The sequence below is a fragment of the Coregonus clupeaformis genome, chromosome 28, assembly GCF_020615455.1.
Source record: "Coregonus clupeaformis isolate EN_2021a chromosome 28, ASM2061545v1, whole genome shotgun sequence".
NCBI lineage: Eukaryota > Metazoa > Chordata > Actinopteri > Salmoniformes > Salmonidae > Coregonus > Coregonus clupeaformis.
Window position 1 is genome coordinate 30,164,316 of NC_059219.1, and position 27,926 is coordinate 30,192,241.

The 27,926-nt window shown below is 42.5% G+C and overlaps 1 protein-coding gene across 1 annotated transcript in view; it reads right to left on the minus strand.

Moving 5' to 3' along the window:
* LOC121557856 (muscarinic acetylcholine receptor M2) overlaps positions 1-25,648 on the minus strand; it is a 67,452-nt gene extending 41,804 nt beyond the window's left edge. The window contains exons 1-2 of the mRNA XM_041871324.2: positions 25,485-25,648; positions 21,749-21,899 (exon numbers count right to left, since the gene is read on the minus strand). The gene's annotated coding sequence lies outside the window, so the exon portion shown is untranslated. The remainder of the gene's footprint in view (positions 1-21,748; positions 21,900-25,484) is intronic.
* Between the last annotated feature and the right edge of the window lie 2,278 nt (positions 25,649-27,926).

Here is a 27,926-nt window from a genome sequence, read left to right on the forward strand (position 1 = left end):
AGGTGGATGCGGTTGGGGCAAAATGGTTCCGTTACAGCCTAATGCTATGTAAACACTTGAGTTGAATAGTACTATATGTATTGTATCAACTGGTAATTTTCCATAACTGTCCAGTACCCTCTTTACACACTGCATAATGGAGTGATTTGCTGCTGGCTCCTTATCGCTTAGGGCGCTAGAGACCCAGCAAAAGGCAGAATTCTTCTTCTAACTGAATAGGCTTTACAGAACTCATCACTCCTCTCTCTTAGACACGTAGGCTGTGAGAGCTGGTTAGAACCTGTTTTTGTTTGTACAATGCTATAAGTAAGTGGAGCCAAGTCCCCCTTATCTCTCATGTAAACTTGCCTCCCCCTAGGAGAGGCAAGCAGCTCTTTGTGTAGAAGAAGTATATCATGACTGTGTGATTCTGTAACTTTTCAGCTCCTCTCCGGTTTATCCTGAGTGTGATCTACCTTGCAATTGCTTGAATAAACTCTTATTAACTGGATATTGAGCTCTGCCTGATCCTTGGAGCGAGTTTTCCTCAACAATGTGAATAGATCTGTGTGTGTTTGTGTGTGTGTGTGTGTGTGTGTGTGTGTGCCCAAGTCAACGTCTGCATCCCTGTCTGGCCTTGGAGCTGGGCTGAAAGCAGGGCAGGGTTGGAAGGTTACTGGTTGCTAATTGGAAGGGCACTCCCACTGAGCTCTCAGTCAGCACTGGCGCTGCCCTCTCCTGTCAATCCCTGCCAGGGAGCCGACGAGCACGGCACCACACTGACCTGACAGTCCTCTGGGAAGTGCTCCCTCTCACACGGCAAACAAACCACCGCTTTGATGCTGCAGCTCCACCGACAACACTACTGCTGAGAGGCAGGCACTGCCACTGCAGCACTGCAGCACCATTCACACACAGCCCTCGATCTCCATCCGAGATGCAGAAGAGCTTTGAACTAAGAGGGAATTTGTGGCTGGCAGGGTGGACTGATACTGTCCTCCATTTTCTCAGCATTAGCAGTGAGGCTGTTGTTGATTTGGATCACTATGCTAACACATTGCTGTTGTTGATATGGAGCACTATGCTAACACATTGCTGTTGTTGATATGGAGCACTATGCTAACACATTGCTGTTGTTGATATGGAGCACTAGGCTAACACATTGCTGTTGTTGATATGGAGCACTAGGCTAACACATTGCTGTTGTTGATATGGAGCACTAGGCTAACTAATTGCTTCACACATCACTCTTTTGTCTCAAGGGGTTTTTACAGTGTTATTAGAACTGCTCTCTGAAAATTGGAGAGCATCCATTCAAGTCACACCAGGAGATATCAGTTGACATTTTTATGTTTCAGGCAGTGTGTAGGAATGTTGTGGGAACTGGGGAAATAGGTGTTTAAATGGTAGACACTTTTACTATGCTTTGCTAGACAAATTCATTTAGACAGCCATTGATAGAGTTCAGCGACAAGTCAGTTTTCTCCAAAAAAAATAGATGCTTTTCTCAGTCTCCTGAGAGCTTGAACAAGCTGCTGAAATTCCACATTACCACTCTAATGAGCAGTGACAAGATGAACAGGGATAATGTCCATATCAACCTTCAGAATGTCACACACAACTGTACTGCAGTGACTGACTGGCCCATGCCCCAGGCACTCATGAAGATTCACCTCAAGGAATTATACAGAGGAATGGCAGAAGATTGGATGTGGAATGATTCATATTTATTTTACCAGGTTAGTCTCATTGAGATTATCAATTTATTTTACAAGGACATCTAGCAAAATAAGACAGTCCTATACCTCTGTACTCTAAATAAATGAACCAACCTCTAGCTGCCCTCAAGTTGTCTTTACGTTCCCAAGAGGTTATGTGTAGAAGGTCAGGAGTTTGCGTGAATAAATAATTTCCCATATATCACACACATATTTCAGATAATGAAATACAACGTGCCAGCGTGCTGAGGAGGATGATAATGATCTCCCGAATATAAAGTCTATAAGATTTGATTTCAGATTGAAATTCATAAAGGCGATCGAAGCATACGACACACATTATACCAGGGCAGACTTACGACTTTTCAAATAAACATTAAGGTATGTACATTTTTTATCCATAACGACACAGCAGGTTCTATACATCACTGTCAGTTAGAAGTTAATTGGTTCTGTGTAGCCAAATAAAGGATTTAGGGTCTCCCATATGTTGCTGTAACTCATTGGTTAAGATTTACACACGGGCCGTGGACTGTGCACATTTTTAAGCCGACCTAAGGCAGCAAAATTTCACACATGAAAATACACAGAGCTCATGCATTAAATATCTACTTAGCTCAGATACAGGACGGATGTTAATGGCCCAAGCTTGAGGGTGTGAGCTTTGGCAAACAGAGAATCCTCTCTATTTGCGATGAATAAAAACTGCATCAAAGGCAATATGTAACTTTTCTCGACAAAGAACTTCAAATGCGAGCATGTACACTTTCGAAGCTCCATTTCCAATATATTTGACCAAATGTCTTTCTCATTCGAAGACAAAATGGAACAGGTTTTCTTGGGTCAGATGTGAAAGTCCATTTCGAGTGAGGAACCATTAGAGTGCAGTCATGATCCAGCACTCTGTTTATCGTTACATTCTGGGTGTCCTTGTTAGATATAGCACTAGTGAGATTAATGGAGCAGGAGCCAATACTAAAAGTAGAGCCACCTTCAAATACCAAACATTAGTTGTGAAGAGTTTAAAGATATTTTAAAAGAGAAGGAGAGGTGAAAGGGAGGTTGTTTGTTGATTGAATACTCTCAAGAGTAGAACTGATAATTAAGGTTGTGTATGAAGGCCAGTGACTGTTCAAGAGTGGAACAGGCCATATGGTACCGCCATGGGATTTGCTCTCTCAGCCCTACTGCTTGAATTACAGTCTCCTCCTCCAACCCTAAAGCACCTGTAACCCTGATTTACATAATACATACACTCCACTAGAGTAAGCTAATTATGATATGCAAAAGTGGCTTTGGCCGCCTCACATGTAAATGAGCATGGTCTAAGTTTAACCTCACATGCCACCTCTATAAAAGCCTTGCCACTTTGAGACCATTTTCTCTGAACACTCCGTTAACCATAGTTCCCTATGTGGCGTTAACAGGCAGCTTCATGTTCAAATGCTAATTTTGTGTCACAGCACCTTGCAGAAATCAAAAGACTTTTGAAAGCTCTTTACCAGCCGCTGCACGCCTATTAAAACCACTCCTGGGACTCTACCTTAAGTGGAAAGTAAATGTAACACCTGCTTATGAACCGAACCGCAGGCTGCTAAAGAACATGAGGTATTAACAGAAGGAAGGAAAAAGACAACAGGCTATCAGATGAGACGTAAGCCCTGTGGCTACGGTCGTGTTTTGTACACTCTGTCATCCCAGAGCAGGTCCAGATTCAAATACGATATCGTGTTCTGTTTATGGTAAGCAGGTGTGCGCATTACGACACATTCTGCTGGGCAATACCCTACTCTGCCTGTTATGAGTAATCACACTGAAACAAGAAGGCAGTGAAGAACTCACAAAGCCCCTCAGAGATGAAATGGCACCCTTGAGGTGCGACAGGAGTGATGGAGGCCATTTTCTCTTTAGTGCATATCATGTAGAGTCCATATGTAGAACTGGTGGGCTACAAGATGACACATTCATATTGTTTCACTTCACATTGTCCAAATGATTTGTCCCCTGGTGAAAATGTGCTTAATGATCTTTGTCTCTGGGGCTATAATTCATTCATTAGGCTAATAGGAGAAGTCGTTAGTTCGATCAGACACACATAAACGTAAGTACCCTCTGGTGTGAGCTGATCATGTGGAACGTGTTGAAGGATTTTGCGTCATCACTGTGAGAAGTTCTTATTCCGTTGTTTAAGGTATTTGGGGCTCTTCAGGGAACACCCCATCCTGACAGTAACAGTCACATGGTGATGATAATAGAAATGTTGAAAGATCACATAACATTGCCGGCGGCCATTTTGCTGATGGTAATATTAGAAACCATTCAAGGTCTTACATTAGTGTTTTGCACATCCTTGCTATTTTGAACATAAGCAATATTTCTTAACATCTGGTTAGTTCCTGACGCAGATTGTTTGCTGACTAAACATACAAGTGAGGCAGCTTGTAAAGTAGAGATATGGGCGATAAAAGACAAAGTGGCAGCTTCTGCTGAGTCCGAATAAAGTGACGTTTTTTCCTCTCTGTCTGTGGAGCAAGCTGCACCTGTCGTGGTTGGAGAGTTATTTGTGTGTCAGTGAGAATGCCCATCAGGGCTGTAAAGTGTGGTCTGTGGTTCTCCCTGGATCCTGTCTGGCTGTGGCTTCTGTCTTTGTCCATACTCCATCACCTTAATCTTCCCTCATAAATTACCCTGCCCTTTGGGGAGGGGGCTTTTATTTAATAAAGGTGCCTGCCTGTCCCAACAGACTGTCATCGCTGATTTACTCTGGGTCTGGCTGGAGCATCGCTCTGTGTGTGTGTGTGTGTGTGTGTGTGTGTGTGTACAGGAGGGTCATGTGTAAAAATGAAAGTGTGTGTACGATTATGTGAGTGGGTTTGTGAGGTCAGAGCTGGTGTCCATGTGTTGGGTCTGGAACATAGTGATCTGAACTACTGTGGTAGGTTAGAGGTCATCTGGAGGTTGAGGAAAGGTTTAGATTATAGCCTATCACTTGTACAGTTTGTAGCTGAGAATACGAAACTCAAGATTGAATTGAATCTATTAGGATTTAGCTGCAGAACATCTGAAACTAATTAGAATCTAGACTTTACCCCCCTGTGATTTCAGTGGTAAACAGAAGCCTTCGAAATTAACTTCTGATTAGGCAGATTTAAGATATTACATAAAAGTAAGCATATGCTATTTCTACTATCAAGGCCTGAAATCTAGTGTGTACATTTCTGCTGTAAGTTTAAGTAACCCAATTCAACATTGTAATAAAGCTGCTTTCAAGTAGCACATATAATGGATAAACTATACCCTACTCCTTGGGCAGAGTACAGGTGGTGAGGCAGAAAGGCCCAGAGCGCTCTCTGTACTGAGATGATGCCTGCCATCATCACCCCTCCTGGGTCAGTACTGCTCCAGAAGGGCCAGGGGAGCAGCGGTGCTGCGCTGGCTATAAGACGTCTTAATGAGGCCCTCTGTCTCTCTGACATGCATCTACTGCGTCCTGACTGGGTGACAGCACCATTTCTCTGGGAAATCTCTCAGCTCAGCCCTCCCTGAAGAGAGGGGTGCAGACTGCAGGTAGGTGCGTAGCATGCTCATACAGTATAGGGGACCTCCATGGGTGTCTAAATAGGATGTTTCTATATGCATTGCCTTACTGTGAGTTAACGTTGCGCAACAGCTTATTATGACATTGTGCAGAGAACGATAAACTCAAGAGATGTTTATATGCGGCAAATAGGAAACATGAAGTTATACTTCAAATTGTCTCTGGTATAACCATGCAAATGGTTTCATCGCTCATGTTTAGAGGCCTTGGACACCCCCTGGGTAGCATAGTTTGCATCATGAACTATGGGGGATTGAACTCATTTATCTTATGTTTTTACAGTCATTGCAATTTCCCCTCACGCAGTCCTTGGTGAAATGTCTGTTTTATATCTAAAGACTGTAGCAGTTCCATTTGATCCCCCTTAGAGACTAGTATAATTCGCCTTTTACAGAAAAACATGTTCGCACCGCTATGAACTGTGTTAAGTGCTTTGAAAATACCTCATAGAAAGCATAACCCATTAAACAGGCCTGCCAGTGTTTCCATTTTGAAATACTCGGGAGGGAGCGCCCATAATGCAATGTTCTAGTATTCGGTGTCCCTCAGCGCCAATTGCCAGGGCCCGGCTCCAACTATTGGCTGCTGCTCTTGTTACGCCCCTGAAAAAGGGGAGAAATAATCACGAGAGTGAAACGGTTATGTTTCCTCACTGAGAACTTTAGTGTAATCATTTTACAAAAGTACCACATTTTACAGAACAACAGATCTACAGGAAATATATAGTTTTGTAGGGTACAAGGCTTATTCAAGACACAACAGCATACAATGTAAATCACTGAAACATATACAAATTTTTCAACATAACTGTCAAGCACAAAGTAGCTTTAGCTCAGTAAACCATAACTAAATTGATCAATAATGTCAATAAAGTGTTTGAAACACATTATACAAATAACACCGCAAAATATATTATTAACAGCGTACATGTTCATTCACAATTAACATAAAATGGCAGCTACTCTCAGTACGAAGCTATTCTTTGCTGTAACCGAGCGGGGCTCCGCTCACACACGCACATATTACGCTCTGCAAACTTAACTCTAACTTACTCAAGATGTTACTAAAACACACCTTAAACACTCTTGACATGTTAGCAAGTTATTACATTTAAATTAACTCTGTTTTATATCAATAACGTACCTGAAAAAGGGGAGGAATAATCACGAGAGTGATACGGTTATGTTTCCTCACTGAGAACTTTAGTGTAATGAGGAAAATACCGCAATTTCCCCGGGAACTTGGGTGGAGACCAGAGCAATCGATCTCAGGCTCATAGATTAAGAGCATTTAGTAGATCACAGATTAACACTTTTACCCTTAAATTAGGCACCACAAAATAAAGTAATCAATATAACGTTTACACATTCCTCTTACAATTTTTACCCTTTGTACGCTTGAGGGATTTTAACTTTTTAACACAATTATATGAACTGTATCTATCTCTATGAACTAGTACTGAATGCATGATATATTTAACCTTAGATATTTTAAGATCCTCACATACTATGAACTTACTGATACTGTTTAGTGTATAACAGGCTATGAGTATTTCCTTTAACCTGTCACACTCTATCACGGTTCAGGATTATGACGAGGCTTGCCTCTCAGGGTTCTGGGGCTGTTATAGATCTTAGGGTCTATTCTTAAATGTTCGTCAATGAGAATAGCCTCTTAGCTGACGTCTTAACCAGCTCTCCCTGTTGTCTACTTCATGCCTTCCTCCCAGCTGGAGTGCTTGTCTCTGCTGGCTGCCTTCTATAAAGTCTTGATTAAACCATTTTGAAAAGCTGTTCGTCAACCAGCCTCTGCTGGTGTGTGACGATAGGCTACATCTCTACAATGCAGAGCTCTCACTGCCCTCTATTCCATATCTCTGTATATTTGTTAAAATGATGGATATCTTTGTATTTACTTGAATGGTAATTCTCTGACTGCCTTCCCTAGATATTGATCAACCTCAAATGCTCTCAGCAGCCTTTCATCAGTCATGGATGAGTTGCTTGCAGTTGTCTAAGAAAGTGGTGCATGCTATTTTACAGGCACATACTGTACACATTTTACAGGCACATACCATGTTTGGTGTTTTTCTCCATGGGTGAATATGTCAGCAGCAGCTTGTTTATTCTGACGTACCGGTATGAGTCTCAGACAACACATCTCCTCGGCTGCTCCCTGCATGAATACCAATGCAACTGAATCAAAGAGAGTGATTGGAGGGGTCTGTTGTTTAACCCCAGGGCCGAGCGCTCCGGTTATTAGTTTGTTTACTTAGCTATTAGTGTTGCTTTCTGTTTTTCTCTCCCACTCTGTATGTCCCAGTATATTCCTGCTTTGTGCTAACAACGCTAATTAAGGAGGGGGCGGAGGGCGAGGTGATTTAGAGAATGCTAACATGCTAGTAGTTTACCCTGGCGCAGGTAGAGCCCGTGGCTGGCACTTGTTGTCCTTGTCACTCAGAGTGTTGTCATACCTATGACTAATACAGATTCAGTTGAAGCTGGCCAAGTGAGCATTCCCTACACTGATACCATGAATAATGTAATGGTATTCCATGTTTTCCTGACTGACTACATCAACTCTTTTTTTGTGTTATTAATTTAGTATGTGGGAGGAGGATTATGTTGAAACAGCTGTCTGGCATAGTGCTGTTTGGAAAATGCATTGTGTTCTATAGGGGACTTCTAATATTCTTGATATGATTTAGAGGCTCTTCTCTCATCAACTGAACAACAATGAATTCGGCTCTGTACATAACACTGGAGATGATTGGCAATCATCAAGCATGACATCCATACAGAAACTAGCAAATTGGACTGAAGTATTAATTTATGTTAATAGGGAAGACTTTGAAAAGAGGGGGGATTGCTTTCTAAATCTTTCTCCCAGAACTAGCATATATAATTGTACATGGTCATGAAACCTCCACTCAACCAGTCTTCAATTGCGACTTGTCAATCAAACGCTTACCCTCTTGTACGTTTCCCATGTAATCTGTTTATGAGGCAATTTCAGATTTTGTGCCTAAACAGCCCAACAACTGCACAATTAGCTCAATGTGCGATAACTACCAAAGAGAATCTGTTGCCCTCCCTCTTGCTGCTGTCTGACTACTAAAAAAGGCTGTTGGAGAATGGACCCCCCATTTTAATGGCTAAAGGATGCTGGCAGTGAATACTACAGGCTAGTAAACTGGCCCGATAATGACATTCGGAGGTCAGGGGATTCATATTTATTTAACATATAATCTCAAACCTGATAAGCAGTTCTGTTCACTCTGTACTCTTCAACAAAACCATGCAGCCTCTGCATATTTATTCAACCTCATCCCATCACCCTAGAAATCCCTGCTATTGAAAAGTGGGCTTTTACAGTGTTCATCATCCTTTAGTGGAAAGGATTCTTTTCTGCTGAGCTCTGACTTTACACTGGGATAAAAATATGTCTGCCTAAAGTTCAGGGGAGAGAATGGTGTGAGGGTTAGCCAGCCACATGTCTGATACGAAGTGAATAAACATTCAATCTGTTTCATAAAGGTTAGCTCACACATTATGGCCTACCAGGCAATGAGATTTGATTGAATTACAACCCCTCTTTGATCAGGCTAATCTTGATGGCAATACTGGACTTTCCTTTCAAACCTACCAGTATTAAATCTATGTAAATCAGACCTAAACATCTGAAGGCTGTGAGAAATAGGAAAGGTGCATGAGTGGCGCAGTGGTCTAAGGCACTGCATCGCAGTGCTAACTGTGCCACTAGAGATCCTGGTTAGAATCCAGGCTCTGTCGCAGCCGGACGCGACCGGGAGACTCATGGGCGGCGCACAATTCGTCCAGGGTAGGGGAGGGAATGGCCGGCAGAGATGTAGCTCAGTTGATAAAGCATGGCGCTTGCAACACCAGGGTTGTGGGTTTGATTCCCACGGGGGGGGCAGTATAAAAAATATATATATATGTATTCACTAACTGTAAGTCGCTCTGGATAAGAGCGTCTGCTGAATGACGTAAATGTAAAAATGTAGCGTTGTATAAACTCATCGCCAGGCAGCTGAGTGAATCAACGGTGGCACTCCCAGAGGTTTAGTAGCTGATGGGAAAAGAACGGAGGAGGGGTTTTCTCTGAGATAATAGAATTACATTCACAACTAGAAAGATTTCCGGGGAGGAGTCCTTTTAAAATTAAATTTCCCTCTACAAGAGGAATAGCAGGGGATATTCCTGGGAAAAGCAGGCGAGGAAATCTGGGTTAAACAAAGGTTACAGGATGAAGAGGACATCTTCTCACTCAACTCTGATGTAACACTATCTGCTGTCAGAGGTTACTACAGTGACAGAGATTTAGGCTATTCTGTTCCCTTTGTAGTTTACATGATGCAATTCTCATAGCGTTCCTGTTATCTCCTGGGAGGAATATATAGGAATATACAGCTTTTTTGTATGAATGAATGCATTGTTTATGCTGTCAATTTGAACTCTGTGAGAACTTGTACAGTTTTTATGTTTGACAGCAATTGCTGCAATACCGATGGCATCTCATTGGCTCTTATCAGATATTGGTATTTTGCGTTGTTCGGTTACATTTCCGTCGAGAATTGGTTTGTGTTTAATGGACACAATGCTTACTGTATGTTAAAATTGGCTTTTTGTTTTCTAATTTCTTGCCATAACAAGGGCCATAGTAAATGCAAATGCTATTGTCTATGTGATAAAAGATGGGAATTACTGCCGAACCTAGTAAATGTATTTCCCTTGTTAATGAGCTCAGGACATCCCATCCCCAAGATCACTGATACTCCCACGGGCTAAAACCAGGACATTGTGTTGTTCATCTACAGTGAACAATGCACTGGGATGGATTATTAGAAAACAAAAGGCAGTAGTATGTTTAGTATTCAGAAGGTCTGGTCACAATTCACCAATGGCAAAAACAAATTTGTCCTCAGTCCTTTCCCCACCTCGGCCCTATCTTCAGGCCCTTCAGATAAATATCTAACATATTCCTTCAGAATGTATTATTTCACTGTTTTCCACTGTAATGTTTATCTTGCCCGTGCAGAATAGCCCTCTGTCAGATGGGTCCATGCAGGAGAATTGAATTCTTCAGAGAGTGGTGAAGAGACCTTTTCGCTCCTGCACCTCACTGATAACTTTCTGCATTTGACCACGTATTGTGTCGAGCCGAGTGGCTCCTGAAAGCAAAAGTACTGTAAGTTGCTTTTTCCCGAAAGGACACTAAATAGATTCACACTCTTACTTCCATTACAGTTTAGAGTTGAAATGCGAACAAATGTTTTGAAAAGGAAATAGACGTGAAATATGAATGCGACTTTATCTTTAAATGTTCATATTTTGTTGTCATGTTTAGGTACACTTCAAGGAAATAAAAACAAGTACACATACGCTTTCCGTACATTTTTTAAAATCATAATGAAATCGGAATGCATAATGCATTACCTATCCATTGTGATCAAGTTTGGAAGGCGTGTTTTGAATAGTCAGCAGTTTATTCCTCTAACAACGGAACGTTCTGGGACTCAAATGGCTTTATAATGAATTAGTCAAGCCTCGACATGAAAACCTTGGCTGTCAGCCCGATGGCACCCAGGTCTGCTCTAACTGCTTCTATAAACGGCCAGAGAGAAAGTTATCTGGAAATGCTCCATTGACATCCAGGTGATTGGTCATATTTTGCCTCTATCTCACTATTTATTTCCATCTCTCACTCTCTTAGCTGGCAGTCCTATCTGCAAAGTCATATTTTTCTCCAAATGCCACTTTCAGGGCTGAAATAGTAGCTTAATAATCATGAACTCTGTAATCTGAGTAGGCCTATGGGTACGTGGGTTTTCACCCCCAAAAGTATTAAATACTACTATTGGAGCTGGGCAAAACAGGCGGCTTTGACACCATTTCCATGCAGCAAGTCACCCCTCTCAAACTCTCTCCAATCCGCAGCCATTTTCCAGAGCGATTTCTGAGGATAATAGCACTCACAAATCATCCGCTGGGCAGTGGCGCCTGGGAAATTGATGTCCCTTCATTTCAAAACAATGGAGATGCCTTATGAGGGGGCTCATGATGTCATAACTTCAGGGGCTGACAGACTGGGCCTGGAGAGGGAACGAGGCCCGTGGACGGGCGCAGGGCCAACGGAACCCTAGGCAGGTATGACTCAATCAATCCCTGTACTGGGGAGACGCGGGGCTGTGGTCCAAGCAGCCAATAGACATGCTCAATCACATCTCCTCAAAGTGAACAAATTGACAGCCTTTACTCTGGGAATCAGCCCCTCCTAATCCCCCCAGTCTGCCAGCGTCTCAAAAAAAGAGAGAGAGAGGCTAATGTCAGTGTGGATTAAAGAGCTGCTGGGGTATGTGTGAGACACATTGAGTAATAAATAATTCATGCAGGCCAGTGGAGGATGACCATGAATCTCCAGTTTTTGAGCCCTGCATGCAATTTAGAGGGCTGGGCATCGTTGGAACGGACGTCCCCACTAATTTAAACCCATAGATGAAATTAATAAAAACTTAATTTTTAAGGGGAAATTCAAATCATCAACCCTATCCATCAAACACATTCTGTGCTCTTTTGATTAATGTTGCTCCCCTGTGGGTTAATATGAGAGCAAGGGTTACCACACCTTCGTAAGAAAATATTAAAAAGCCACTTACATACTGGATTACTCCCAACCACAGATTAATTGGAAGTGGATTGACTTGGCTGGGCTCCTGGCTACACACCTGGTCTCATACATACATATGGAACGTTGATGCGTTTTTGAACGAGTCACCCCACGGTTGTAGAACCTATTCACACTGGAGGCACTGTGTCCTGCCTCACCAAATCCAAGCCATCACTTCAAAGAGACAGGACAAGGGTGATCTTTGCATGACGGATGGGGCTTTCCTGACTCTAAGCACTGGGGAATGAGTTGCTATGCGTATCTGGGTCTCGCACACCATGGCCTTCCAACAGTCACAAACAACACAGACACTAGAATGTCACCCAATCAGGATGGAACCAGCCCCCACCCCCTTTCAATCTAAAATGGATGCCTGGTCTGGTTTGTGGAGATCGTAGCAAGGCTGGCAGGATACGCGTCCCTGGGAATGTGAGGGGACGGTAGCTCAGTGGTGGAGGGATGAAGTGGGATTTTCCCTGTGCTGTCACCGAGGCTGTAGCATGGATGGCTGCTTTACAGGCTCTGAGCCAGGGACTGATGGCAGAACGTGAAGAAAACAGACGGGGGGGATCTCTGTCTGCTTACGTTCGTCAGCGATGGTCACTGTCATGACCAATCCTCTGATGTAAATGAGGCTAACTGCACATAGTCAGGAGACACAGACACACACCTCTCTTTCTAAGAACAGAGCACATCTCCAGGGCTGTCAGACAGGGTTGTGAGGTTAAGGGAGGTTGGCGCGGCAGAGTAGGCTGCCTGTCAATGCTGTTTACAGCAAGACGGACGAACCAATACTTGAGGGAGCAACAGGCCCACTTTCTCTGTTTTATTAACAAACCGTCCTGTCAGGCATGGATGTCTCCCAAATGCACACTAACTCACCTTCATCATCCTTCATGTCATGACCTGCTATCATCCACCTTCATTTATTAAGACATCAGTATACACCCATACACATCCTATCATAAGACACACTCCCCCCTCCCCCTTCCTCTGAACCCAAACAGTACGCTTTCCCCCCCGTTCAGGCCTCTGGATCCATATATGAGAAGTTATTGGGCCAGGCCGGACGGAGGTAGAGCAGTCATTTCTCACTGCTCTGTGCCTAGGAGGAGAGTCTGTGATCCCAGTCAACATTAACATCAGCTTTCTGGAGCAGGGTATCCATTATGAACCAGCTGCATGGGAAAAGCCAGTTACTGCTCTGAGGTGATAAGCAGAGCTAGAGAGAACACACGAGGGGAGGGATGGAGACAGACAGGAAATATGAGGCGACTGGGGGGAGAGGAGAGGATGGAGGAGAGGGAGACTAATGAAGTGAAGCAGAGGATGAAGGAGGTCAGGTTTGGATGGAAAGGAGAACAACTGAACCAATAAATCACAAGTTGATAGATAATTGGATAGACGCCCCCTAGGGATCCCTTTCCAGAGCCATGAATACCCCACAATTCTCAATTAACTAGGTATAAGAATCCGGTTCCCTCTGGATTAATTCCAAGGTATGTAATGCCTGATGTGATGGCAGACATAATGATTCTATCCAGCCTGTTTAACATAATTTTGCTCACAGGTTGATACCGCTCACTGTCAACACACTGGGAGACTAGAGGCCATATTGGTTTTGATCTATGGAGACGTATTCCAAATTGCTCAGGTATAAATCAACTAGGAAGGCTGATGCAGAGTAGTAGTGGTACTACTCTGGAGTTCTTTCCATTATAGCCAATAAGTGTTTGAGTTTGATCCTCAAAGTTTAAGCCACTGTCATCCTGCTCACACAGGTTAAAATGTCACCATTCAGGCTTAATGCTCTCTCCTGACATTATCGCTGCTAGGGAGTTTGAGTGCAGTTCATCATTCCACTGCCCAAAAATGTGAAAGCTGTCACACGCCTCCAGACTTTAGTCAGTAAGCGAGACCATGGTGAGTCACCACTGGATCGCAGAAATGTTCTCTCACCATGCAAATAATAATGAGAAGGATCTGAGTGACCTTAAAGGCTAAATGAGTCAGTTGGGTTGACAGCACCACTCAGCCAACTCAGAACTAACGTCTGTGGAGTAAAGACCTTAATTCTATTGAATGCACATACGTTTAGCCTACTACATCTACACAGTGTTTACTTGATAGAATAAAGTGGAGCAGATTTCTCATGAAACTTTTTCTGCATGTATTCGTCTTTATACAAGCCTATTGTTATATATCCAAGGACATTCTGTTATTTACAGAAGAAAGTAGTTAGACTCTTTGGCAACCAATCCTTCCCCTTTCCCTGTAGTGCTGTTTAACTGCTACAAAGACAGCATTGCAGCCTGCTGTCTATACTCACAACAGGTTTGAGAGACGGAGATATCGTGGACAACCTTTACTCCACACACAGAGACGCGTACAAAGCTCTCCCTCGCCCTCCATTTGGCAAATCTGACCATAACTCTATCCTCCTGATTCCTGCTTATAAGCAAAAACTAATGCAGGAAGCACCAGTTACTCGGTTAATAAGGAAGTGGTCAGATGATGCAGATGCTAAGCTACAGGACTGTTTTGCTAGCACAGACTGGAATATGTTCCGGGATTCTGCCGATAGCATTGAGGAGTACACCACATCAGTCACTGGCTTCATCAATAAGTTAATCGATGACGTCGTCCCCACAGTGACCGTACGTACATCCAGGACCAAAGCGGTCATCCAGGACCATAAGACTCCTGAACAGCTAATCATGGTTACCTGGACTATTTGCATTGGCCTTGATGACCGCTTTGCAAACTCTTGGCATTCTCTCAACCAGCTTCATGATGTAGTCACCTGAAATACATTTCAATTAACAGGTGTGCCTTGTTAAAAGTTAATTTGTGGAATTTCGTTCCTTCTTAATGCGTTTGAGCCAATCAGTTGTGTTGTGACAAGGTGGGGGGGGGGGGGGTAAACAGAAGATAGCCCTATTTGGTTTTTTTATCGCTCGCTTGCCTGTTCGCTTTTCTCTACACTTCTTTGTTCCACCTGGCCTGACAAGCCGAGAGTTTTTCTCTTGTTATACTTCTTGTTGTTTTTCTTTAGCGTCTTGGATGGTTTCTGGCGAGGTCTATCAGAGGGTGTGAATGCAGGGGTAAGGAACTCCTCACACTGAGAATCCATTCCCGAGTGTGTTTGTGTTACACTGACACACTGTATTCTCTGGGCTCCCTTGGCAACCCTGTCTCTGTCAACTCAAGTAACAGCATATCAGACGGGCCGTTCACTTTGACACGGCTAGCTGACTCAACGGGGAGTCTGAAGAAAATGACAAAATTATAAATCCTTTCATAAGCCCACATAACTCGCCCATAAATGCCACATCGAATCAGCAGGGGAAGGCATTCACAGTTCCCTAAAACGCACACAAATAACTTAAATATACTCTTTCTCCCTGGCATTTATTCCAAATGTCAATTCAGCCACCTGGAAAGAGTTTTGTTCATAATGGTATCTTCATGAATGTCAGGTCTAGCCATGGATCTGTGTGCAGCAGGTCTATAGGCCAAATGGCTGGTAGTTTCTCTCACTGACAGCCTGAGGTTGAGAAAGTTTGCTAGATATCTAGGTACTGGATGGTTCGGTCATGTTGTGCTTATGGCTTATGGAAATGTCTATGAAATCTCAAACGCCTGCAGTGTCCTGGTCTTGTTTTGATAGTGGAAGTATCTCACGACCCAGTTTCCTCTTTGTCCCAGTCTCTCTTCCTCCTTGGGATATATCTACATACTCCAGTGGTTTCCCTCCGCTGTCCCCCCGGCACAGCGAGGCACACATTTTTGCTCTTTCTGAGAAATAACAAGAAAAAAACAATCATCCACGAAATGCCATCCAGGACTAACAAGACAGCAGTTTTTACAACCATTATCTGGACTTTGTCTTGCGTTTACGTATCGTTAGACAGAATGGACAGCCGCAGTAAATCTAACCAGCTGAGCACATAAAATAACTGTTTATATTTTATAATTATTTACATAGTGGAAAAAGAAACAAAAGGTGAGATGAGTTATACCTGAACCTACAGTATAAACAGGTCTGCACTCGTAAATGCACAAGAATAAACTGAGGCACTGCTGAATCCTATAACCTCAAATGATCATTGCCTGCATTAGTATTGCTCAGTTTTAACACGTGTTCAACATGAGACACCACCATTGGGGTAGGAGCGTGGGCCAGCAACCGAAGGGTTGCTGGATCAAATCCCAGAGCGGACAAAAAAAAATACAGAAGACACATTTTATTTGAAAGCATTCAGTTGTACAACTGACTAGGTATCCCCCTTACCCCTTTCCCTTTCCATTCCTGCTCCTTAAGTTAGTCAGCGTCTTGCTCCTCTCTTGGACAGGAGCATTTTTCTCTGCTATGATTCCGTCATTATCTTCAGTTAAGGGCCTGTGTTTAACTGGTGAGAGCGTGTGGGCCTGTACAAAATTGAGCTTTTGTGTCAAGCAGTAGTCTCTCCACTACTCAAATTTAAGTTTTATTTCGCAGATTGCCTTTTTTGTCCTCTGACACTGGGATGGGAGAAGCACAATTGCATTTCTAAATTGCATGGGAAATTTACAGACATGCTTCTTTGACACATTCTGCAGTTCTGAACATTCCATCAAAACATTTCTAGTGTTTATGTTGCAAGAGGACTAAATGGAAAAATTGATTGATGCTGTAATTTGGCTCCAATTCCTTTCAATGGTACGTTTTGGCAGTATCTACTGAGCAGAGAATTCTAGTTTGACGGGAGTGGGGGCATTTAGAGTTCCCTGATGGTCGGAGGACAGGACCAGGGCATAGGTGACATAGAATCACAGAGGTTTACAATAATAGGATTAGAAATTAAGATGTTTAGGCCTTTTAGGAGTACAGTTGAATTTAGTGTGAGAATGACCTTTAAAATAAATGTTAGTCCTTTAAGTAGGGGCTCGAAGCACTTAGTTCTTGAAAGTGAATGGCTGAGTATGGGAAAACAACGGATCCACTAGGACAGGCAGAATGCTTCATTCATTAAAGAACCTATCACCTTGGTAGACATGTAAGCCTTTGGGGGGAGCCGAGTATCCAGGAGAAAGAGGTCATAATAGTAAGGTACACTCTTAGAAAAAAGGGTTCCAAAAGGGTTATTTGGCTGTCCCCATTGGATAACCCTTTTTGGTTCCAGGTAGAACCCTTTTTGGTTCCAGGTAGAACTCTTTTGTGTTCCAGGTAGAGCCCTCTGTGGAAAAGGTTTTACATGGAACCCAAAAAGGTTCTACCTGGAACCAAAAAGGGTTCTTCAAAGGGTTCTCCTATGGGGACAGCCGAATAACTGTTTTAGGTTCTAGATAGCACCTTTTTTCTAAGAGTGTAGATGAGAAACAGGAAAGAGAGATGTTGAGGGTGATCCAGGGAATGGTGAATGAAGAGAAAAGGACAGGCATAGGAGTGTGAGTGTGTGTGTGTGTGTGCCAGTGTGTTGTGTGACCATGAGTGCATGTACGTGGGTATCTTTACGCTTCCTGGAGTGTGTATGTCAAATGTTTGAGATGTCAAATGTTTGAGATGCTATCTTTCTTTCTGACATCACACAAACCCATTCAGACAGTCTCACTGGTCCTGTTAGTGGCTGTGAATGATTAAAAGCTCAGTCCTGTCAGACTCTGTCTGAAAGAGCTCAAACTCACCAGGACTGTAGGGAGACATTTTTCAGGCTCATATCATCGTCCCTCTTCCTGTCTAATTGCTCGTTAGAGTTCATGACCCGAAAGAGGAGAAATTGACACAAGGCTCCCTCACAATCATCCACACAGTCAGCAGCAGCAGTAGTAGCACTGTAGTGGAAAATGTCCCTCTAGAGTCCAGTAAATTCTGTCTAGGCAGAGTTGGTAACAATAACAGACAGATGAGCCAGGCTGGCTGTACCATTCTCTATCTACTGGGGGGGTGGATTGGGAAAAAGAATCACCCCTTAATACTTTCCCCTCTTGGACTCATTCTCTGTGTCCCTCGCCATCCAATAGCCAACCTGTGTGTGACAGGTCAGAGGGCAGGGAGGGAAAAACATCTCTCCATCTCTCCGTGTCTTCTGTCTTCCAATCTTCCAATCCCACATCATGGAGGAATTAGATCTGGCTGCAAAATTACAATGTCACTGCTCCGTCATGGTTCCAATGGGAGCGGGGCATGCTGAATGTTTTATGGAGCCGATAATAATGAAGCTAGAAGCACAGTGCCAGATTTATCCGGTGCCGAGGCTTAGTGCAATTAAGAACCGGGAATGGCAGCCGGCATCATTACTGGATGAGTGGTAGGACTTAGGAACACCTGAGGCTTCCTCAGCTGTGTCTGAGAACTGAACACAGGCAGATAAATATATTGTGATATCGATGGTACTACTACTTACTTGTACTACTATTACTAAGTAGTCTTGGGTCTCTGTTATGGTACAACAAAGGATTCGGCACTGTTTACAGACAGCAGTGGGGAAGCTCATTCTTCCATCTCTAAGCTGTTTCCCAACAATAGCTGATAGGCTAGCTGCTAGCCCAAGGGTAATGCAGTGAACCCTCTTGATTAGAATGGAACACCGTCACTGTGCACCACAAAGACACTGCAACCTTTTAGATGCCTGGCCATTTCAGAGGGAGGAGACCAGGAAAGGGACTTAGAGAGAGATACAGCGTGGATGATTCATTACAATGATATCAACAGATCTTCAATTTTCTCCGGCCATGATTAAAGCATGTCGACGTTTATTGGGATGAATCTTGTCCTGGAGGCAAAGCTAAGCGATTTCCACTAGATGGGCCAGCGTCAAAGTCAAAATTGGCTATATATCGTTAAAAAATCATGAAAACAAAAACTTGCTTTTTTGGTCTGAATTTCAGGTTTGGGTTAGGCAAAGGTTAACAGTTTAGTAAAGGTTAGGTTTAGGGATAGGGTTAGGGTTAAGTTTAAAATCTGATTTTATGACTTTGTGGCTGTGCCAACTAGTGACTACCCTGCAGAGCTTCCTCCAGTACATAAGTCATCCCAATAAATGCCAACCTGCATGATTGAATGTATTCAGGTCTCCCCCTGTGGGACACTAAACAGATTACCTAGAACCAATTTTGAAGAGTAATGGCTTCTGAAGTATTCTATCAAGCTTTTACACTACAATCATCACTGGGTTCATCTGAGGTAGTGTCGTGCACCATCGTATAGACTAGAGAGATCTGAAATACTAAACGGCAAGCTTGGATTTTACAACCAATTACAGGGTCACTACATCTCTTCAGCATTTTTTATGAAATATGCTGACACAACGCACAGAAGAAGCAAAAAACAGTAGACGTAACGCTTAGTTCAACGACCTCCTATAGTCTTTGTAGGAAATGCAATTACACTATTTTATTTCATCCATACTTCACAGTGCTAGATAAAGATCTGAAGGAGCATCACTCAGTGCTGTGAAGTTACTACGGTACATCCTGTATACGCTCTGACTCCTTCAACATCAGATAAATAAACCATCAGCTCCTCCAGGTGTAATGACTGCTGTTATGACAGCACAAATCAGCTGGATTTTATTTGCCATAACGTACTAAATGTAAACTTTTAAAAAGACACCTTTGCTCCTCACTGCTATATCAAATGCACCCCTGGTGCATGACTCTCCAACTTTCCATTAGAGCCTGGGTTTATTTAAAAGTAAGCATACATGATGTGCGCATGGTGGGAATGTACAGTGGGGAAAAAAAGTATTTAGTCAGCCACCAATTGTGCAAGTTCTCCCACTTAAAAAGATGAGAGAGGCCTGTAATTTTCATCATATGTACACGTCAACTATGACAGACAAATTGAGAATTTTTTTCCCAGAAAATCACATTGTAGGATTTTTAATGAATTTATTTGTAAATTATGGTGGAAAATAAGTATTTGGTCAATAACAAAAGTTTCTCAAAATCTTATATACCCTTTGTTGGCAATGACACAGGTCAAACGTTTTCTGTAAGTCTTCACAAGGTTTTCACACACTGTTGCTGATATTTTGGCCCATTCCTCCATGCAGATCTCCTCTAGAGCAGTAATGTTTTGGGGCTGTCGCTGGGCAACATGGACTTTCAACTCCCTCCAAAGATTTTCTATGGGGTTGAGATCTGGAGACTGGCTAGGCCACTCCAGGACCTTGAAATGATTCTTACGAAGCCACTCCTTCGTTGCCCGGGCGGTGTGTTTGGGATCATTGTCATGCTGAAAGACCCAGCCACATTTCATCTTCAATGCCCTTGCTGATTGAAGGAGGTTTTCACTCAAAGTCTCACGATACATGGCCCCATTCATTCTTTCCTTTACACGGATCAGTCGTCCTGGTCCCTTTGCAGAAAAACAGCCCCAAAGCATGATGTTTCCACCCCCATGCTTCACAGTAGGTATGGTGTTCTTTGGATGCAACTCAGCATTCTTTGTCCTCCAAACACGACGAGTTGAGTTTTTACCAAAAAGTTATATTTTGGTTTCATCTGACCATATGACATTCTCCCAATACTCTTCTGGATCATCCAAATGCACTCTAGCAAACTTCAGACGGGCCTGGACATGTACTGGCTTAAGCAGGGGGACACGTCTGGCACTGCAGGATTTGAGTCCCTGGCGGCGTAGTGTGTTACTGATGGTAGGCTTTGTTACTTTGGTCCCAGCTCTCTGCAGGTCATTCACTAGGTCCCCTCGTGTGGTTCTGGGATTTTTGCTCACCGTTCTTGTGATCATTTTGACCCCACGGGGTGAGATCTTGCGTGGAGCCCCAGATCGAGGGAGATTATCAGTGGTCTTGTATGTCTTCCATTTCCTAATAATTGCTCCCACAGTTGATTTCTTCAAACCAAGCTGCTTACCTATTGCAGATTCAGTCTTCCCAGCCTGGTGCAGGTCTACAATTTTGTTTCTGGTGTCCTTTGACAGCTCTTTGGTCTTGGCCATAGTGGAGTTTGGAGTGTGACTGTTTGAGGTTGTGGACAGGTGTCTTTTATACTGATAACAAGTTCAAACAGGTGCCATTAATACATGTAACGAGTGGAGGACAGAGGAGCCTCTTAAAGAAGAAGTTACAGGTCTGTGAGAGCCAGAAATCTTGCTTGTTTGTAGGTGACCAAATACTTATTTTCCACCATAATTTGCAAATAAATTCATAAAAAATCCTACAATGTGATTTTCTGGATGTGTTTTTCTCAATTTGTCTGTCATAGTTGACGTGTACCTATGATGAAAATTACAGGCCTCTCTCATCTTTTTAAGTGGGAGAACTTGCACAATTGGTGGCTGACTGAATACTTTTTTTCCCCCACTGTATAGGCAAAGTCAGGAGTTCATTATGTGTTAAGTGTTAACTTTGCAATGGTATTAAACAAGTGAGTAATCATCACGTCTGCTCTGCACCCACCCTCAGCGGGGAAACATCCTGTTTTCAGGGATACAGTATCTTCAACCAAGCTTCCTTTCCTCCTGAAAACTGGATTTTGGGACCCCACTCAGGTGTTTATTTTACGCCTGCTACGATGGGTTACTCTGCTCTTAAACAGATGCTCTTTCAAGTGAGGCAGGGAACCTGTGTGACTTGTAGAACTGTTCACAAGTGGCCCCTTTCAAGCAGACGTGCTGCTCTCCTAACAGACCATAACTCAATAGATGGCTAATATGCAAAACATTAAATCCATCTAGGAAAAGTACCTAATATGTTCTGGAGCAGCAACAACTTAAAAATCACAATAGGTCATTAATCTTAATTACAACTGTCCACCATACCTGTTAGTGGCATGGGCTCACTGCATGTAATGAAGGAGTGAGGAAGTCCGCCTGAGCTACTGTACAGTAAACCTCCACTTCCACTGTCAAACAGTCTCCATTGTGTTCAGCCCAGGTAGAAGTCTCCAGATGGGGTCAACTTGAGATGCCCCTATAGAGAAAACACACAAATAGCATCTTACTGAATGGTAACTCTCTCTGCCAAATCAATATAGCCTGTCAATATTTCCCACCTTTAGTGGCATGACTTTGAACAAACTCAACATCTCATGGTTGGTGTAGATAAATTGGAGAATGAGTGGAAAACAAACATTAACACTGATAAAAAAAACAGCCTTATAGGTAAAAATGAATAAATCCATAGCTTATCCCTACACACAAACTCAAATCCCATTATCCTCTTTACTCACATTGTTAGTAAGCCAGCATGTCATGCACAGCAGCCAATATGCAGCATAACAAATTCAAATCGATACAGATCTCCAAGTCTATAGAATATAGGGTATGAGCCCTATACAGCTTATACCTTAAGGGTTAGTATATGCCTATACCCTACAGTATGCGATAATCATGGTCATAAACCACAACCGCACAGGGAAATTATGCTTACTCTTAAATGGTTGCGTCTCTAATGTGATATCGATCATGCATAATGATGGGAATGTATTGACAGTAATGTACTGACTGTTTCCTCGATGTGTAACCTCAGTAAATCTTTTCTGAAGCAGTACATGCAAATACCAGCAAATACCATAAATTGCCAAAATAAACGGGTCCTTTCTAAAAACAACCTCGACAACGCATTGTATGGCTTGCATGCAGCCTAATACATCATAAACTGTAAAAGATTATAACATTTTACTAGTGCTCATCCCACCTAAGGGAGAGGAGGGAATCAGGAAAAAGCAGTCGTAAGCTTTTCAGAAATTATATAAGGGCCTTTGTATTTTTTCAGAAATGTGATGTTTGTGACTGGGAATACGAGGTAGAAAATGCGCACCCTCTCAAAAGCTCGCTCACATAATAATGTAGGATACAAATAATCTGATGCAATGGTGTGTGTCTGATCTGCACCATAGCTGATGGCAAGCACGTCATATTGAAAAACGAAATACACTAAATGTATTCCGGGTCTGTACTGTATTTGGCAGTGCTGCACAAAAAACAATTACATTTCCCTCTGGAAATGGAACTAGGCTACTCGTGCATGTCATTTTGCGGAGATTGCGCAAAGGCAATACCAATAACCATTCTGTTATAGGCTATTAATTGTGAGCACCTGAATGCACCCTACCAAGCTATACCAGTACCAAATACACTGCGATAGAACCAAACCACAACCAACAATTATTCAGTATTCAATTGGTCTAGTGTTGTCTGCCCAGTCTTTATCTCACAAAAACAATTAATTTCAACAGTGAATTCAGGGTCACATTGTTCCTAATAATTACCAGTGCACTTACGCACGTAAAAGAGAGAGTGCAGAGTCTGTGCCTTTATGTTATAAATGATGACCACGTTTTTCAACCTGCACCTGGACCTCAAATGCATCGAGTGCACCAATTAATCTTTCAAACACACCAGACACATTAGCAAGAGGACATTTGCATCCGTCTTCAAAGGGTTCGCCCCCTCTCCAGTCTGTTAAATGGCCAACGTCACTTAGACTTGGGAAACCAATCAGTAATGCAAGCACAGATTCTTCATCTGTAATTTAAATAATATTTTTTTCTAATCATGTATCAACTCTATCAAAAACAATCATATTTCACAGGTTATAGATTGGACAGTCGAGACAGTGTGTCTTTAACCCAGTCTGATAAATGTATATCATTATCCTTATGTGAGTGTATGGGGCTATTTACAGTATGAATAGCCAGGCACATTTATTTTACCGCAGTGTGACCATAGTTTTATTGAAGATCACAGGGAACCATACATCACATGGGGATGGTAATCGATGCAAAGCATATTTTTTATTTTCCTACCTCAAAAGGCTTGACATGACTGTGAGGTTATTGTGAGGAATTGCACCAGCTTCCAGCAACCTCAAAACACAAAAGCAGTGGCTCATTTCAAAACTTGATTTTGACTTAATTTCGGAAACACGTCATGCAACCTAGAGAATGAGGCCAGACCCTTTATTTGATCTGTTGAGAAATCTGGAATCACTCACTGATTTCAATCTTGTTACTGCTGTCAGTTATACAATCATACAATCTGCTAATCTGTGTCAACATTCACCAGCCATATTCCAAACTCATCCTTCGGGGTTCCGCGCAGTGCCAAGCGCGCTTTTACGCGCACATTCAGTGAGCCATGCGACTTCATCATAGTCGAACAAACCCTGTTGTTTGTCACTAAATCGACCCCTTTCTCTCACCACCATTGCAAAACAACCACGAGTAAACTCATTATGCATTGGGTGAAAGAATTGAAGACCCTCTCTTAAAAGATTCCAGCACCTATGTTCATGCAGCGTGCTGCCAATTTATCGTTATATGGTGGGGTGCATAAATTAATGGAGGCTGACGACGAATCGACAAACCATTCCCTTTCTTCCTTTGTGGGGTAGGGGACACAGCAATACCATTCTGTCCCCACTGGATGGACAGAGTCGTATTTGCACGAGGTGTGAAGGTCTCCAAATCAAGGACATCGAGTCCCAATCATGCGTCAACTTCCGGATGCTTCATACTTCACTGCAAAATGACTACGATTAATCTATCTTATTATTTTAAATATTTAAACACATTAAAAACACAACTCAATGGCATATTTAAACGATTTACCCTCTTCGTGTCGCACAATAGAATACCATCTAACGCAATACAGTTGTACTAGCCCAAGCGTAAAATTCGATGCTGTTGAACTTGCTTTGAAAAACACCTTGGCAACTCTCACGAAGTGCTTACTGTTATGCATTCCCATAGAGAAAGGAACCGTGCCATGGATGGATCGTCAACAGACATGCAAATGGTGGAAAATATCATTGTAATGATTAAGACAACAAATTAAAGAATATCATCGCAACATTGTATACCACCCTTGTATATATCGTTTCATTTATGTTGGATGCAGAAACAATCCACTGAAAATAAGATATGGATCATATGAGAAATAAATATTTTTTCCTTTTTAAAAATAAAAGAGAATCATTCCAATATCGACGACAACAGCAGGTAATAGAAAGCAATCTCCATAGCACTATGATCATGGATTTATTTGCTAAACTGAATTTCTTTGCGCAATGTGACAATTCCATTCCGCGTCATGCGATGGCACAATGTACAGATGACTATGGCTAAAGCGCAAACCATCTCCACTCCCATGTCACCGATAAATACGTTTATTACATCTTCTGATAGGAAATATGTCATCTATAAGACATGTTCTATTTCATAGCATCGGTTGATTCAGTATAATGTTAGTGAATGCCCAAGAAAGACCCTCATATACCATAGGTCAAGGCGAACCTTGCTTGTTGCGCACAAAGTTCTGTCAGTATCCTGCCACGACTGATGTTGTTACATTATACATGTATCCCAAGTAAATGTATATTAAAACAACCAAATGTATAGGCTACTTAAAAAATTGTACGATTACATTACACAGGAGTTTTACGCGCCGGTACACTGACTGAGCGAATTTTTATCTTGCGTAACTTAGCAATTCTCTCTATTCTCTAACTAAACATCATTAAGCTTTGCGAGACATATGTTGTTGAGTTAATTACCTGCTCTCAGACTTTTCTGCTACTCGTGCCGCGGGTTTCCTTCGTCCGGAGCTCTCTGGTAGTTAGTTGGTCCGCTTCATCACACGGCTGCACGTCTGAGGACATGCTTGTAGAGTAAAGCTGGGAAGGCAAAGCTAGCTTCTTGGCTGGAGAAAGTGGCGAGGGAGGAGAGTGTGTATGCGAGAGACAGAGAGAGAGAGAGAGAGGGAGAGTTAGAGGGGGGCGGTGCACAGTGCAGAATTTCTTAGGATATTTGTTGCCGGTGAAATCCCCTCCGTACCTGTCTTGCTTTTTGACGAACAAAACCGACGGTGATGTTATACACTGATTGTATGCAGAGTTGGAAACTGCGTGATAATTATATTGTATGCTACACAAATTGCATTGTTTGTGCTCTGAATGTGCCTAAAATTGATATGCATTACTTGTGAAATGTCGTCTGGGTAGCCAAAGCTGTTTGTTTGAGCGGATTGCGTGGATGTCTTTCAAGCACCATGGAGAGCGCACACGACGCCTGAGCAAGAAAGCTGGGGGAGAAAGTCAAGAAGGTAAAGCTGCCGGTTGATCATCTTCAAAACACACCTCTGCAGAGGTGGATTAAAAGGAGTTTAGCCATTTGACCGTACGTGCTGAACTGCACAGCACTCTCAGTGATATGACATTTGTTTTGCCGCTGGTTAAAACGACTTAACCTACCCCAGAACAATGCCTCCTCATGCTCAATGCGCGCAGCATTGACTGCGCACAGAGACGTCAAGCCCACAGGGAGCACAGGGGCCCTCTCAGATTTGTCCTGTTTAATTTGTAATTTTTTGTTGTTGTTTCTCTGTAATACTGCTAGCCACCTAGCAATTTTATGAACTTGGCTTACAGGCTATCAATCAAGTTAGAGTAGATAGCTTGTCTATCTTAGCTGGCATGCCTTCTGGCAAGGTTGGTAGACTTTAGAAAAGCAAGCAATTACTAAATGTACTGAATAAGACTCGCACTCCTTTCAATCTTTTACCCACATTTTAGCAGAGATGCAGATAAGCATATTTAGTTTCTTTAAAACAAGAACCAACAGTCAGGAGGATACAGACAGCTCAAGAGGTATGCTTAGATATGCAGACAAATATACTTTTTTTTTTTTTTTACATAGAATTAAGCATAATGATTATGGCTCTAGTTTGCAGGAAAAAATATGTTTCAGGTATTTGAAAAATGCTAAATTCGCCAACCACCTCCCAGCCATCCTCACAAACTTTGTGCCCCCTCAGATTTTTGGGATGCATGACAAACAACCCTGACTGCTAACTGCTATTGAGCAGCAGCAAGGCTTTGTTTACATGTATAGCCCATCACACAGACACATACTTTACATTATTATCTCCTACAGTGGCTTGCGAAAATATTCACCCCCCTTGGTATTTTTCCTATTTTGTTGCCTTACAACCTGGAATTAAAATGATTTTTTGGGGGGGTTTGTATCATTTGATTTATACAACATGCCTACCACTTTGAAGATGCAAAATATTTGTTAGTGCGAAACAAACAAGAAATAAGACAAAAAACTGAACTTGAGCGTGCATAACTATTCACCCCTCCAAAGTCAATACTTAGTAGAGCCACTTTTGCAGCAATTACAGCTGCAAGTCTCTTGGGGTATGTCTCTATAAGCTTGGCACATCTAGCCACTGGGATTTTTGCCCATTCTTCAAGGCAAAACTGCTCCAGCTCCTTCAAGTTTGATGGGTTCCGCTGGTGTACAGCAATCTTTAAGTCATACCACAGATTCTTAATTGGATTGAGGTCTGGGCTTTGACTAGGCCATTTCAAGACATTTAAATGTTTCCCCTTAAACCACTTGAGTGTTGCTTTAGCAGTATGCTTAGGGTCATTGTCCTGCTGGAAGGTGAACCTCCATCCCAGTCTCAAATCTCTGAAAGACTGAAAGTGGTCCTATGGACAGATACTCCAATATCTGCTGTGGAGCTTTGCAGCTCCTTCAGGATTATCTTTGTTCTCTTTGTTGCCTCTCTGATTAATGCCCTCCTTGCCTGGTCCGTGAGTTTTGGTGGGCGGCCCTCTCTTGGCAGGTTTGTTGTGGTGCCATATTCTTTCAATTTTTTAATAATGGATTTAATGGTGCTCCGTGGGATGTTCAAAGGTTTGGATATTTTTTTAGAACCCAACCCTGATCTGCACAACTTTGTCCCTAACCTGTTTGGAGAGCTCCTTGGTCTTAATGGTGCCGCTTGCTTGCTGGTGCCCCTTGCTTAGTGGTGTTGCAGACTCTGGGGACTTTCAGAACAGGTGTATATAAACTGAGATCATGTGACAGATCATGTGACACTTAGATTGCACACAGGTGGACTTTATTTAACTAATTATGTGACTTCTGAAGGTAATTGGTTGCACCAGATCTTATTTCGGGGCTTCATAGCAAAGGGGGTGAATATA